The sequence below is a fragment of the Cervus canadensis genome, chromosome 17, assembly GCF_019320065.1.
Source record: "Cervus canadensis isolate Bull #8, Minnesota chromosome 17, ASM1932006v1, whole genome shotgun sequence".
Classification (NCBI taxonomy): Eukaryota; Metazoa; Chordata; class Mammalia; order Artiodactyla; family Cervidae; genus Cervus; species Cervus canadensis.
Window position 1 is genome coordinate 61,019,544 of NC_057402.1, and position 16,966 is coordinate 61,036,509.

Genomic DNA, 16,966 nt, shown 5'->3' on the forward strand with positions numbered 1-16,966 from the left:
AGGAGCTGATAAAGTTAAATTATTATGTATAATAGACATAATAGTCATGTATAATAGACATAATTTCTCAGTTAAATGATCTCTTGTAATGTGATCACGGTTTAGCTGCCTCATGTTCTTAGTATGTGGAAATGGATATAAGTTCTTTAAAACTTTTAAATGGCATTTTCATTTGTATTTTCTTTTCTAAGTATTGTAGAATACTCTCTATTGATATACAATATTTTAAATGTATTCTCCAGTCTAAAAAATATGAAATAATCTTAGGTTCCTCACACCATGGAACTCAGTCAATAGTGACAATTACATTATTTGAATTCTCTAAAGTACAGACCACCCTCCTTCCACTCTGCTTAGGCCTTTTCTTTTGAATGACCACTGATGGGGCTGCCTCCAGACTTCCCTTCCTCCAATACTATTGCAGTTCCCACTTGCAATAAACTTGGTTTCCACTCTATGAAAAAGGCCTGATGCCTCATGGGACATGCAAGGTACTGCATTATCTGAGTCCAGCCTCAGTTTCCCCACTTTCCTCTCACCATTGCTCATGGCAGCAGACCCAAGACTGCTGTAAAAGGTCTCTGTCTTAACATCTTGGGCTTCCATCTGGGTGGCCTTCCTGCCTGTGGCTTCCCAGATTCTGCTGACATAGCAAGAAGCCTCTTGAGCTCTGGCCCCACACCCTGGATTTAATCCTTTCATACCATGTATTAATCTGTCTTGTAATGGCTGTCTTTGCCCCACCCTGCAGTAGACCATGACCCTACAGATTCATTCTTATAGCCAATGGCATGTTACCTAGCACAGAATGTGCTGAATAAAGGTTCACGGATAAGTTAATAATCCTTTCTCAGAGAGCTTGAGGAAATTTGTGAGAGAATTGTGAGGAAGCAAAACAATTGATATAAAAGTCCCAAAATAAAGACCAAGACCAAAATTTTCAAATTAAGAAGAAGCATGTGGAGTGAAGTGACTAGGGAAGAGGAGCAGGCAGGTTACTGCAGTGTAGGTAAAAAGGATGGATGCCAAGGGCCTGGGCCTGGAAAGATTCCCTTTCCTGCTAAAATATGCCAGGGAGCGAGCATAGTTTGGAATGCTAAAGCTCAGTTAATTCTGCTAACTCCAAATCAAATTATGACTGGTTTAGAAGGAGATGAATATAAGAATGAAGGTTAAAGTAGAAACAATAATTCAGCAACATTATACTCTATGCTTTTGCTTATGATTCCCTAGTCCTAAAAAAGAAATAAGGCTGAAGAAATATATTCAGTTCAGTTCAGTCACTCAGTCATATCCACCCATCTGTGGACACGAAACATATTACATGTCTGCAAAGAAACACATTACACTGTCATAATTGTTGAAACCTTTACTAATATAAGAGCAGATTATGTGCTTTTTTTTCTTTTGATATAGTAACAATAGCAACATGCATTTAATATTAGGTGTTCTAAACACTCTCTGCACATCCTTTCTGGACAACCAAGCTTAGTGTACAATATACTAGGGCCAGCACAGCTGAGACATCTGTGACGATTTTATAATATAAACTCCCAACTTTTCTTTTTTCTCCAGAGTTTATAGAAGTTTGTCATCTTTGTTTGGAGGACTTTGTGTCTACTTCTGGGGAATATTTGCATTCTCTTTCACAAACCCATAGGTATTCTCTGAAAAATGAACCTATATTCAGTTACTTTTTCATCTTGTCTTCTTTTGGGGGAATGGGGTAGGGATGGGGAGGGTTACTTTTGCATTTGTTAACAATAAATAAAATTTTTGCTTTCTTCTAGGTCTACAGCTCTGGAGTATATGACAAAGTTCTTTATCAGGATTTGACATAGTAGCTTGTTGTTGTTGTTCAGTCATTCTTTCGTGTCTGACTCTTTGCGACCCCATTGACTGTAGTATGCCAGGCCTCACTGTCCTTCACCATCTCCCAGAGCTTGCTCAAAATCATGTTATTGAGTCAGTGATGTCATCCAACCATCTCATTCTCTGTCATTCCATTCTCCTCCTGCCTGCAGTCTTACCCAGCATCAAGGTCTTTTTCAATGGATTGGCTCTTCGCATGAGGTGGCTAAAGTATTGGAATTTCAGCTTTAGCCTCAGTCCTTCCAATGAATATTCAGGACTTATTTCCTTTAGGTTGACTGGTTTGATCTTCTTGCAGTCCAAGCAACTCTCAAGAGTCTTCACCAAAACCATGGTGCAAAAGCATCAATTCTTCGGTGCTCAGCTTTCTTTATGGTCCAACTCTCATATCAAGGCATGACTATGGGAAAACCATAGCTCTGACTAGATGGATCTTTGTTGGCAAAGTAATGTCTCTGCTTTTTAATATGCAGTCTAGGTTGGTCATAGCTTTTCTTCCAAGGAGCAATCATCTTAATTTCATGACTACAGTCACCATCTGCAGTGATTTTGGAGTCCAAGAAAAGAAAGTCTGTTGCTGTTTCCATTTTTCCCCATCAATTTCCAATGAAGTGGTGGGACCCTATGCCATGATCATCATTTCTTGAATGTTGAGTTTTAGGCCAGCCTTTTCACTTTCCTCTTTCACCTTCATCAAGAGGTTCTTTCGTTCCTCTATGGTTTCTGCCGTATGGGTGGTGTCACCTTAATATCTGAGGTTATTGATATTTCTCCCAGTGAACTTGATTCCAGCATATGCTTCATCCAGCCTGACAGTTCTCATGACGTGCTCTGCACATAAGTTAAATAAGAAGAGTAGCAATATACAGCCTGACATAGTGCTTTCCCAGTTTTGAACCAGTACATTGTTCCATGTCCAGTTCTTAACTGTTGCCTCTAGACCTGCATACAGGTTTCTCAGGAGGCAGGTGAGGAGGTCTGGTATTCCCATCTCTTTAAGAATTTTCTAAACTTTCTTGTGATCTACATGGTCAAAGGCTTTAGCAGGGTCAATGAAGCAGAGGTATATAATTTTCTGGGATTCTCTTGCTTTATCTATGATCCAGCAAATGTTGGTATTTGCTCTCTGTTTCCTTGGCCTTTTCTAAATCCAGCTGGAACATCTGGAAGTTCTTGGTTCATGTACTATTGAAGCCTAGATTGGAGAATTTGGGGCATTACATTGCTAGCATGTGAAATGAGTGGAGTTGTGTGGTAATTTGAGCATTCTTTGGCACTGCCTTTCTTTGTGATTTAAATGAAAACCGATCTTTTCCAGTCCTGTGGCCACTGCTGAGTTTTCCAAATTTGCTGGCCTATTGAGTGAAGCACTATATGAGCATCATCGTTCAGGGTTTGAAATAGCTCAGATGAAATTCCATCACCTCCACTAGCTTTGTTTGTAGTGGTGCTTCCTAAGGCCCACTTGTCTTCACATTCCAGGATGTCTGGCTCTAGGTGAGGAATCATACCATAGTGGTTATCTGGGTCATTAAGATCTTTTTTGTATAATTCTTCTGTGTATTGTTGCCACCTCTTCTTAATATCTTCTGCTTCTGTTAGGTCCATACCATTTCTGTCCTTTATTGAGCCCATCTTTGCATGAAATGTTCCCTTGGTATCTCCGATTTTCTTGAGGAGATCTCTAGTCCTTCTCATTCTATTGTTTTCCTCTATTTCTTTGCATTGTTCTCTTAGGAGAGTTTTCTGTCTCTCCTTGCTATTCTTTGGAACTTTGCATTCAGATGAAAATATCTTTTCTCCTTTGCCTTTAGCTTCTCTTCTTTTTTCAGCTCTATGTAAGGTCTCCTCAGACAACTATTTTGCCTTTTTGCATTTCTTTTTCTTGGGGATGGTCTTGATCACTGCCTCCTGTACAATGTCATGAACCTCTGTCCATAATTCTTCAGGTACTCTGTCTGTCAAATCTAATCACTTGAATCTATTTGTCACTTCCACTGTATAATTGTAAGGGATTTGTTTTAGGTCATACCTGAATGCTCTAGTAGTTTTTCCTACTTTCTTCAATTTAAGTCTGAATTTTGCAATAATTCAAACCGATCTTTTCCAGTCCTGTGGCCTGGCCATGTGTTCATGATCTGAGCTGCAGTCAATTCCTGGTCTTGTTTTTGCTCGCTGTATAGAGCTTCTACATCTTTGGCTGCAAAGAATATCAGTTCAGTTGCTCAGTTGTGGCTGACTGTTTGCAACCCCATGAACCACAGCGTGCCAGGCCTCCCTGTTCATCACCAACTCCCGGAGTTTACTCAAACTCATGTGCATTGAATCAGTGGTGCCATCCAACCATCTCATCCTCTGTCATCCCCTTCTCCTCCTGCCTTCAATCTTTCCCAGCATCAGGGTCTTTTCAAATGAATCAGCTCTTTGCATCAGGTGGCCAAAGTATTGGAGTTTCAGCTTCAGAATCAGTCCTTCCAATGAATATTCAGGATTGATTTCCTTTAGGATTGACTAATTGGATCTCCTTGCTGTCCAAGAGACTCTCAAGAGTCTTCTCCAGCACCACAATTCAAAAGCCTCAATTTTTCGGTGCTCAGCTTTTTTCACAGTCCAACCCTCACATCCATACATGACCACTGGATAAACCATACCCTTGACTAGATGGACCTTTGTTGACAAGGTAATGTCTCTGCCTTTCAATATGCTGTCTAGGTTGGTTATAACTTTCCTTCTAAGGAGTAAGTGTCTTAATTTCATGACTGCAATCACCATCTGCAGTGATTTTGGAGCCCAGAAAAATAAAGTCAGCCACTGTTTCCACTGTTTCCCCATCTATTTGCCATGAAGTGATGGGACCAGATGCCACGATCTTAGTTTTCTGAATGTTAAGGTTTTAGCCAACTTTTTCACTCTTTCACTTTCATCAAGGGGCAAAGAATATAATCAATCTGATTTTGGTGTTGAGCTTTTTGTGATGTCCAAGTGTAGAGTTGTCTCTTGTGTTGTTGAAAGAGGGTGTTTGCTATGACCAGTGCATTCTCCTGGCAAAACTCTGTTAACCTTTGCTCTGCTTCATTTTGTACTCCAAGACCAAACTTGTCTGTTACTCCAGGTATCTCTTGACTTCTTACTTTTGCATTCCAGTCCTCTGTGATAAAAAGAACATCTTTTTTGGTGTTAGTTCTAAAAGGTCTTGTAGGTTCTCATAGATCTGTTCAACTTCATCTTCTTCACCATTAGTGGTTGGGACATAGACTTGGATTACTGTGATATCGAATGGTTTGCAATGGAAATGAATAGAGACCATTCTGTCATTTTTGAGATTCCACCCAAGTACTACATTTTGGACTCTTGTTGACTATAAGGGCTACTCCATTTCTTCTAAGGGATTCTTGCCAATAATAGAAGATATAATGGTCATCTGAATTAAATTCACCCATTCTGGTCCATTAGTTCACTGGTTCCTAAAATATCGATGTTCACTCTTGCCATCTCCGGTTTGACCACTTCCAATTTAGCTAGATTCATGGACCTAACACTCAACGTTCCTATACAATATTGTTGTTTACAGCATCGGACTTTACTTTTTCCACCAGATACTTCCACAAATCTAAGACACATCATCCAAGTCTATGCCCCAACCACTAATGCTGAAGAAGATGAAGTTGAACAGATCTGTGAGGACCTATAAGACCTTTTAGAAGTAATACCAAAAAAATGTTCTTTTTATCATAAAGGACTGGAATGTGAAAGTAAGAAGTTAAGAAATACCTGGAGTAACAGGCAAGTTTGGCCTTGGACGTAGTAGCTTATTCCCCCATAAATGGGAACAGTGCAACAGCACTTTGAAAATGTGTGTACTTTCCTGAATTTCATTTTGTGTTCATTTAACTTGTTTTTCCTATCCTTATATTATTTGTGAATAATTTAAACATAACAAAATTCATGTCTGTCTTCTCAATCCTATTTGCCAGACCAGAGGCAACAACTTTCACCTTTTTAAGCTGTGATTTTCTGATACTTATCTCTCTTTATCAGGAATCTGGGTATTCTGCTTCTTTGATTTAATTTTAAACACAAATGATTGAATATTTATAGTCGTTGCTGAGTACCTCACAGCCCCTGTCCACAACCTTCATCCTGCCTGCATAAATGCATCTGAATTGGGTAAACACATACGAGAGAGTTTTCATTCTTTTAACCATGTAAATTCTCTTCATTGTTAGGTTAGTGTCATTTCTCATCAAACTCTCTGTTTTTCCTTGAAGTAAAAAACTGACTTCTTTTCTGCTGTAGGCTCAGTTTAATTTTTAGAATATATCACTAAAAGTTCCTGTACTCTCAACAGTTTGTAACACACCTCTCATTAGAATTTTCTATGCAGTCAGTTCGGTCTGATGATTTATATGACAGATGTCCATCTGGATTACAGCACTTTATGTAGACCTAGGAGAGCTGTAATCCTGACGGACATCTGTCATATAAGGATTTTCCTTGAGGAGCTCCACCTTCCTCTGGCATTGGACCCCCTTTACCCAGGATCCCAGACCTTCTTCATCCTTGATTAAACTCCACTGTGGGATTGAAAATCATTTTCCCTCAGGATTATGAAAGCATTATTCCATTGTTCTTCAATTTTGCTTATTAAAATTTTTAATATCAAAAAAAAAAGAAAAAAAATTTTTAATATCATTCTGATTAATTATTCTTTGTGATGTTTTTCTTCTTTCTGGATGCTTTGGGAAATTTCTTTTATTTCAGGTGCTCTGAAATCTTACCATCTATTAAGATCAATTAGGGTTAGGGTTAGGGAAAGTTATGACCAACCTAGACAGCGTATTAAAAACCAGAGACATTACTTTGTCAACAAAGGTCCATCAAGTCGAGGGTATGGTTTTTCCAGTAGTCATGTATGGATGTGAGAGTTGGACTATAAAGAAAGCTGAGTGCCGAATAATTGATGCTTTTGAACTGTGGTGTTGGAGAAGACTCTTGAGAGTCCCTTGGACTGCAAGGAGATCCAACCAGTCCATCCTAAAGGAGATCATTCTTGGGTGTTCGTTGGAAGGACTGATGCTGAAGCTGAAGCTCCAGTCTTTGGCCACCTGATGTGAAGAGCTGATTCATTTGAAAAGACCCTGACGCTGGGAAAGATTGAGGGCAGGAGAAGGGGACGACAGAGGATGAGATAGTTGGATGGCATCAATGACTCAATGGACATGGGTTTGGGTAGTTGTCCATCACAACTCTGGAAGTTGGTGATGGACAGGGAGGTCTGGCGTGCTGCGGTTCATGAGGTTGCAAAGAGTCGGACATGACTGAACAACTGAACTGAACTGAACTGATTAAGATCAATATAGAGAAACAACTGAGTCTTAGATATTTGCAATGAATAATCTGAAAATTAAAGAATATTCCATTTGCAGTAGTATCAAAACCAACACTAGGAATAAACTTAGAAAAATAAATGACTAGTATACTCTGTACTATAAATCATTGTTGAAAGACATTAAAAATCTAAACAGATGGAAAGACAATGCATGTTTTTGTAGATTGGATGACTTAACATTCTGAAATGGAGTTTTTTTTTTTTTATTTAGTATCTTGAGAATTTCAGGGAATGGAAGGGGAAACCGGAAAATGTTGTTCAGTGAGTATAAAGTTATACAAGATGAATAAATTTTAGAGATCTACTGTTCAACATGGAACCTATAATTAACAATGCTATGTTGTGCACTTAAAAACTTGAGGGTGAATCTTGTTAAGTGTTCTTATACCACCAAAAACAGGCAGAGGCACAAGAAATATTATGGAGGTGATGAATGCATTTATTACCTTGTTTGTGGTGGTTATATCACAGGTATATGCATATGTTCAACCATAGCAAAATGTATATAGTGAAAATTATAAAACTTTTTATATTAAGTTTATCTCAAAAAGGACTTTCAAAAAGAGTTAAAATCTGAATAGACCTATCACATGTAGAGATTTGATTAGTAATCAAAAGTTTTCCCATCTAGAAAGTGCAGACCTGGATGGTTTCACTGCATAGTCTACCTGATCTTAATTTAAGGAAGAATTAACATATTTCTTTCATAAGCTCTTCAAAAGATTGAAGATAAGGGAACACTTCCAAACTCATTCTCTAAGGACAATATTATCTTGATACCAAAACCAGAGGATGACATCACAAGATGATGAAAACTAAAGATCGATATCCCTTATGAGTATCTATTCAAAGATCCTCAAAATAATATTTCATTGAATCTAGTGTCATATAAATGTGATTACACACCAATGAATGACCGAGTAGGGTTTATCCTAGGAATATAGGAATAGTTCAATATACAGAAATCATTCAACATAATGTTCCATATTCATAGAATATTTCGTGTTTCACATTAACATTAATCTGTTGAAATAGACATTTCAATAGAATTTCAAATGTGATTTGAATAGAATTCAGTGAAATGAAATTTAATAGAAGTTTCAATTGAGTAGATAGAAATCTATTGAATAGATAGAAAATCTGTCAAAAAGACCAACAAGTCAAATGAACATCTCAATAGATACAGAGAAATCAATTGAAAAAATGAAACATTATTTTATGACAAAATTCCCAAAAACTAGGAATAAAAGTTATCTTCCTTCACATTGATGAAGGGAATCAATGAAAAACGCAGCTAACATCACGCGTTATGTGCTCAGTCACTAAGTTGTGTCTGATCCTTTGCAACCCCATGGACTGTAGCCTTCCAGGCTTCTCTGTCCATGGGATTTTCCAGGCAAGAATACTGGAGTGGGTTGCTATTTCCTTCTCCAGGGAATCTTCCTGGTCCAAGGATTGAACCTGCATCTTCTGCGTTGGCAGTTGGATTCTTCACCACTGAGCTGAAACCCATGCTATCATCATACTTAGTAAAAGACTGAGAGCTTTCACCCTAAGAAGAAGTATAAGACAAGGATACCCATTCTCACCATTTCTATTCAACAGGAGGTTACACTCGAAGAAATTATGCAAATTAGTAATAAAATTAATAAAAGATATCTACTGTAAAGAAAGAAGTAAAACTATCTTTATTAGGAGATGATATGTTCTTAACAACAAAGCTGTATTAGAACTGAGAAGTTCAGCAGAGTCACAGGGTATAAGATCAATGTACAGAAACAATTGAATCTTAGATATTTGCAGTGAAAAATCTGAAAATTAAAGAATATTCCATTGACAATAGCATCAAAAGAATATAATATTTATGAATAAGTTTAATAAAATAAATGTATGACTAGGATACTCTGAATTATAAATCATTATTGAAAGAAGTTAAAAATCTAGATAAATGGAAAGATAATGCATGTTGGTAGATTGGGTAACAACATTCTGAAGATAACAATATCCCCAAATTGATCTACAGGTTAAAACAATCTCAATCAAAATCCCAGCCCCCTTTTTCCATAAAATTGATAAGAGGCTCCAAAAATTGACATGGAAATTGCAAGCAACACAGAAGAGCAAAAATAGCTGTGAAAAAGAACAAAGCTGAAGGTTGATACTTGCTGATTTCTGAATTTACAATAAACTACAGTAATCAAGAGTGTATGGTACTGACATAAGGATACACATGCACATAAGTGAAATATGTGCATCCGAAAATCAACTTATATTTATGGTCAGTTGATTTTTGACAGGGGTTACAAGGCTGGATCATCGAAAAAGCAAAAGAGTTCCAGAAAAACATCTATTTCTGCTTTATTGACTATGCCAATGCCTTTGACTGTGTGGATCGCAATAAACTGTGGAAAATTCTGAGAGAGATGGGATTGCCAGACCACCTGACACGCCTCTTGAGAAACCTGTATGCAGGTCAGGAAGCAACAGTTAGAACTGGACATGGAACAACAGACTGGTTCCAAATAGGAAAAGGAGTACGTCAAGGCTGTATATTGTCGCCATGCTTATTTAACTTCTATGCAGAGTACATCATGAGAAATGCTGGACTGGAAGAAGCACAAGCTGGAATCAAGATTGCCGGGAGAAATATCAATAACCTTAGATATGTAGATGACACCACCCTTATGGCAGAAAGTGAAGAGGAACTAAAAAGCCTCTTGATGAATGTGAAAGAGGAGAGTGAAAAAGTTGGCTTAACCTCAACATTAAGAAAACTAAGTTCCTGCAGCTCAATTCCAGAAAAAGAAATGACCCAATCAAAAAATGGGCCAAAGAACTAAACAGACGTTTCTCCAAAGAAGACATACAGATGGCTAACAAACACATGAAAATATGCTCAACATCATTCATTATCAGAGAAATGCAAATCAAAACCACAATGAGGTACCATTAGCAGCCATCCAAAAGTCTACAAGCAATAAATGCTGGAGAGGGTGTGGAGAAAAGGGAACCCTCTTACACTGTTGGTGGGAATGCAAACTAGTACAGCCGCTATGGAGAACAGTGTGGAGATTCATTAAAAAACTGGAAACAGAACTGCCATATGACCCAGCAATCCCACTTCTGGGCATACATACCAAGGAAACCAGATCTGAGAGACACGTGCACCCCAACGTTCATCGCAGCACTGTTTATAATAGCCAGGACATGGAAGCAACCTAGATGCCCATCAGCAGATGAATGGATAAGGAAGCTGTGGTACATATACACCATGGAATATTACTCAGCCATTAAAAAGAATTCATTTGAAGCAGTTCTAATGAGATGGATGAAACTGGAGCCCATTATACAGAGTGAAGTAAGCCAGAAAGATAAAGACCAATACAGTATACTAGCGCATATATATGGAATTTAGAAAGATGGTAATGATAACCCTATATGCAAAACAGAAAAAGAGACACAAATGTACAGAACAGACTTTTGGACTCTGTGAGAGAAGGCGAGGGTGGGATGTTTCGAGAGAACAGCATCGAAACATGTATATTATCAAGGGTGAAACAGATCACCAGCCTAGGTTGGATGCATGAGACAAGTGCTTGGGCCTGGTGCACTGGGAAGACCCAGAGGGATCGGGTGGAGAGGGAGGTGGGAGTGGGGATCGGGATGGGGAATACATGTAAATCCATGGCTGATTCATGTCAATGTATGACAAAAACCACTACAATATTGTAAAGTAATTAGCCTGCAATTAATAAAAATAAATGGAAAAAAAATTAAAAAGTTTAAAAAAGAAAACTAAGATCACAACATCTGGTCCCATCACTTCATGGGAAATAGATGGGGAAACAGTGGAAACAGTGTCAGACTTTAATTTTTTGGGCTCCAAAATCATTGCAGATGGTGATTGCAGCCATGAAATTAAAAGATGTTTACTCCTTGGAAGGAAAGTTACAACCAACCTAGATAGCATATTAAAAAGTAGAGACATTACTTTGCCAACAAAGGTCCATCTGGTCAAGGCTATGGTTTTTCCAGTGGTCATGTATGGATGTGAGAGTTGGACTGTGAAGAAAGCTGAGCACCGAAAAATTGATACTTTTGAACTGTGGTATTGGAGAAGACTCTTGAGAGTCCCTTGGACTGCAAGGAGATCCAACCAGTCCATCCTAAGGGAGATCAGTCCTGGGTGTTCATTGGAAGGACTGATGCTGAAGCTGAAACTCCAATACTTTGGCCACCTCATGTGAAGAGTTGACTCATTGGAAAAGACCCTGATGCTGGGAGGGATTGGAGACAGGAGGAGAAGGGGACAACAGAGGATGAGATGGCTGGATGCCATCACCGACTCGATGAACTTGAGTTTGAGTGAACTCCGGGAGTTGGTGATGGACAGGGAGGCCTGGCGTGCTGCGATTCATGGGGTCGCAAAGAGTCGGACACAACTGAGTGACTGAAATGAACTGAACTGAACAAGGCAATTCAATAGGGGGAAAATGGTTTGATTTCACTCTGGGCTTCAGTTCTTTTGAAACAATAGTAATAAGAGTAACAATATAGGGTGGTCCTAAGTATTCCACAGAGGAGTATTTCAGCACTTGGCTCAGAATTTAACATATACAAAGTGTTCTCTTATTACTGCTGTTGTTGGGTAGGTCAGTTAATCTTCATTTTGAGATTTGTTATGTTTAAAGTGCATATCTTCCATATAAGAGTGATCTGAGAAAATCAATAGTTACCTCTTCTTCCTTCTTTTTTTGGGGTTCCAGATGTGATACAACCATCATTTGGATTTCTACTGTGGTGATACTGATGTTTGTCTTTCCATTTTATAGCGTTATTTTCTGGATTATATAAGTGAAATAATTTTAAATATAGAGAAACAATGAGCACATTTATGGCAAACTTTGCAGAAAAATCTACATTGTCCTTTGTAGTTTGGGAATGAGTGTTTCTATTTTCAACATTTTTGCACTTCTGTATATAATCACCAAATATTACTTTAAATTAAAAATAACATGTGCATGGTAGAAGAATATTTATATCCCTTCATTTTATCTGCTTTAGCACTTCCCAAATTGTATGCTATAGACAACAGTTAACAAGAGGTAGGCTGGGCAAGTTCCATTTAATTATGTGCTTTTGGGAATGTGGTCATTGTTGTTCAACTTGTTCAGTGGTGTCCAACTCTGCGACCCCATGGACTACAGCATGCCAGGCTTCCCTGTCCTTCACCATCTCCCGGAGCTTGCTCAAACTCATGTTGGTGATGCTATCCAGCCATCTTGTCCTCTGCTCTCCCCTTCTCCTCCTGCCCTCAATTTTTCCCAGCATCACGGTCTTTTCTAATGAGTTGGCTTTTTGCATCAGGAGGCCAAAGTACTGGAGCTTCAACATCCGTCCTTCCAATGGATATTCAGGATTGATTTCCTTTAAGATTGACTGGTTTGATCTCCTTGCAGTCCAAGGGACTCTCGAGAGTCTTCTCCAACACCACAGTTCAAAAGCATCAGTTCTTCAGTGGTCAGCCTTCTTTATGGCCCAACTCTCACATCCATACGTGAATACTGGTAAAACCATAGCTTTGACTGTACAGACCTTTGTCAGCAAAGTAATGTTTCTGCTTTTTAGTATACTATCTAAGTTTGTCATAGCTTTTCTTCCAAGAAGCAAGTGTCTTTTAATTTCATAGCTGCAGTCACCATCTGCAGTGATTTTGGATCCCACGAAAATAAACTCTTGTCACCGTTTCCATTTCTCCCCCATCTGTTTGTGATGAAATAATGGGACCAGATGACATGATCTTTGTTTTTTGAATGTTGAGTTTTATCTATTTATTTATTTTTTTCCATTTACTTTTATTAGTTGGAGGCTAATTACTTTACAACATTGTAGTGGTTTTTGTCATACATTGACATGAATCAGCCATGGATTTACATGTATTCCCCATCCCGATCCCCCCTCCCACCTCCCTCTCCACCCTATGCCTCTGGGTCTTCCCAGTGCACCAGATAAAGACCAATACAGTATACTAGCACATATATATGGAATTTAGAAAGATGGTAATGATAACCCTATATGCAAAACAGAAAAAGAGACACTGATGTACAGAACAGAATTTTGGACTCTGTGGGAGAAGCAAGGGTGGGATGTTTTGAGAGAACAGCATCGGAACATGTATATTATCTAGGGTGAAACAGATCACCAGCCCAGGCTGGATGCATGAGACAAGTGCTCGGGCCTGAATGTTGAGTTTTAAACCGTCTTTTTCACTCTCCTCTTTTAGCTTCATCACGATGAACTTTAGTTCCTCTTCGCTTTCTGCAATAACGGTGATGTCATCTGCATATCTGACATTATTAATAGCTCTCCTGATAATCTTGGTTACAGCTTGTGCTTCATCTTGCCTGAAATTTTGATACAAATTTTATTAAACTTGTGTATCAATTTGGGGAGAATCTATTTTCAGACACATTATGTTGAGTCATTCAATTCATAAAGATTGTATGGCATTCCATGTTTTTAGATCTTTGGTTTTTTTCATCAGTGTTAAATGTCTCTTCACGTCTTTCATCCATTTTATAACTGGATTTTTTTTTATATCATTGAGTTACCCTTTTTTTAAATATATTCTATATATAACTTCTCTGTTGGTGTTTTCCAGCAACAATTCTCTGATACTAACTAAACGTCCTACAATTTCATTTCCTTTTATAAGTTTATGTTTAAATGTGATATCTTGGGGATTTTGTTGTATAAGATTTGAAGTTTAATTTGAGTTCTTTTTTGGCTGATGACTATTCAGTTATTCCAAGAATTTTTGTTGGAAATGTTCCCCTTTTCCATTGAGTTTCATGTGTACCATTGTCAAAATTCATTTGACTCTATAGGTGGACTCTTTCTAGTTTCTCTGTTCTGTTACCTTGACATTTATGTCTCCCCTATTGGCAAACCATATGGCTACCGTAGTATATATAGTAACCATAATATTGTGTTGAGTGCTTCCTCCTACTTTATTCTTCATTTTCAGATCTGTTTTATTTTCAATGCCTTTACATATAAATTTAAGAATAAATGTATTTGTGCATACACAATTATCTTGTAGAGATTTCTATGGGAATTGGATTAAACTTTTATCTCAATTTGGAAAGAAGACATTTTTACTATGTTGGATCTTCTAATTCATAAACATATGTCTTTCTATTTATTTAAATCTTTTCTATTTCTTTCATAAACATGATGAAATATATGTTGTATGCTATATCTTTTCAACATAAAAATCATGTACATGTTGTATTAAACTTACACCTACATATTTAATTTTTTCTGCTCTCTGGCTTCTGTTGATATTTTCTTGTTTCCTTTGGCTTTCTGAAGTTTTTTTACATTATCCATCTATCTTGTTATTGTATAATTTTTCCTTTATAGCCCTTTATACAGTATTCATAAATATTTCAAATTTCCTCTTTGGTAGTTCCAGAACTTGTGCCATTTCCTAACTACTTCTCATACTTTTTTTGGTTCTTCAGATTGTGTTTTTACTTCTCTTTTCATATGACTTGTAGCTTTTAGTTGAAATGCAGATGAGATTTATTCAGTAATAGGCACTAAGGGCAAACAGACTTTCAGTGTGAGGTTTTGATTTAAGCTGGCTAGTAGTTTGACTGAGTTTATTTAATATTTACTGTGGCTGTAGGTAACAGGGACTTCAAATTGTGTTTCAGTCTCCCTTGATGTTTTTGATCTTCCCTTTGAACTACTCCTTAGATAATCTTTGTGCCTTGCAATACTTTCAGCTGTAATCCAGTGATATTATACTGAAGTCACACTGGGGACGTTAGTAAAGTGAGAGAAAGAGAAAGTGCTCTGTTATGATTGAATCTGTCTTTTAGTGGTGCTGTGTCCCTATGCTGTGACATTGATAATTGTTTGTTACCTTCTTCCATGTCTCTTAGAAGGTAAGATAGGAAAAAAAAAATAGGGCAAAGGCTGGGTAATTGAATTTTCCCATAGGGGGAGATTCAGTTCAGTTCAGTTGCTCAGTCATATCTGACTCTGTGACCCCAGGGACTGCAGCGCACCAGGCCTCCCTGTCCATCACCAACTCCCAGTTTACTCAAGCTCATGTCCATTGAGTCGGTGATGCCATCCAACCATTTCATTTTCTGTCATCCACTTCTCCTCCCACCTTCAATCTTTCCCAGCATTGGGGTCTTTTCCAATGTGTCAGTTCTTCGCATCAGGTGGCCAAAGTATTGGAATTTCAGCTAAACTATCAGTCCTTCCAATGAATATTTAGGACTGATTTCCTTTAGGATGGACTGGTTGGAACTCTTTGCAGTCCAAAGGACTCTCAAGAGTCTCTCCAACACCACAGTTCAAAAGCATCAGTTTTTTGGCACTCAGCTTTCTTTATAGTCCGACTCTCACATCCATACGTGACTACTAGAAAAACCATAGCTTTGACTAGACGGACATTTGTCAGCAAAGTAATGTTTCTGCTTTTTAATATGATGTCTAGATTGGTCATAGCTTTTTTGTCAAGGAGCAAGTATTTTTTGATTTCGTGGCTGCAGTCATCATCTGCAATGATTTTGGAGCCCCAAAAGACAACGTCTGTCACTGTTTCCCCATCTATTTACCATCAAGTGTTGGGACCAGAGGCCATGATCTTAGTTTTCTGAATGTTGAGCTTTAAGCCAACTTTTTCACTCTCCTCTTTTACTTTCATCAAGAGGTCCTTTAGTTCTTCCTCACTTTCTGCCATAAGGGTGGTATCATCTGCATAGCTCAAGTGATTTATATTTCTCCTGGCAATCTTGATTCCAGCATTGTGTGCTTCAATCCAGCCCAGCATTTCTCATGATGTACTCTGCACATAAGGTAAATAAGTAGGGTGACAATATACAGCCTTGACGTCCTCCTTTCCCAGTTTGGAACCAGTCTGTTGCTCCATATTCAGTTCTAAGTGTTGCTTCCTGACCTGCATACAGATTTCTCAGGAGGCAGGTCAAGTGGTCAGGTGTTCCCATTTATTTCAGAATTTTCCACATTTTTTTGTGATCCACACAGTCAAAGGCTTTGGCATAGTCTATAAAGGAGAAGTAGATGTTTTCTGGAACTCTCTTACTTTTGCAATGATCCAGCACATGTTGGCAACTTGGTCTCTGTTTCCTCTGCCTTTTCTAAATCCACCTTGAACATCTGGAAGTTTGCTTTTCACATACTGTTGAAGCCTGACTTGGAGAACTTTGAGTATTACTTTGCTGGCGTGTGAGAAGAGTGCGATGGTATGGTAGTTTGAACATTCTTTGGCATTGCATTTCTTTTGGATTGTAATGAAAACTGACCTTTTCCAGTCCTGTGGCCACTGCTGTTTTCCAAATTTACTGGCATATTGAGTACAGCATTTTCACAGCATCATCTTTCAGGATTTGAAAGAGTTTGACTGGAATTCCATCTCCTCCACTAACTTTGTTCATAGTGATGCTTCCTAAGGCCCACTTGACTTCATATTCCAGGATGTCTGGCTCTAAGTGAGTGGTCAAACCATCGTGGTTATCTGAGTCATTTTGTACCATTCTTCTGTGTATTCTTGCCACCTCTTCTTAATATCTTCTGCTTCTGTTAGGTCCATACCATTTCTGTCCTTTATTGAGCCCATCTTTGCATGAAATGTTCCCTTGGTATCTCTAATTTTCTTGAGTT

At 38.2% G+C, this 16,966-nt stretch overlaps 1 protein-coding gene across 1 annotated transcript in view; it reads left to right on the forward strand.

Moving 5' to 3' along the window:
• Window positions 1–16,966, forward strand: part of LOC122454822 (gamma-aminobutyric acid receptor subunit gamma-3) — a 774,851-nt gene that overhangs the window by 206,759 nt on the left and 551,126 nt on the right. The window lies entirely within an intron of this gene.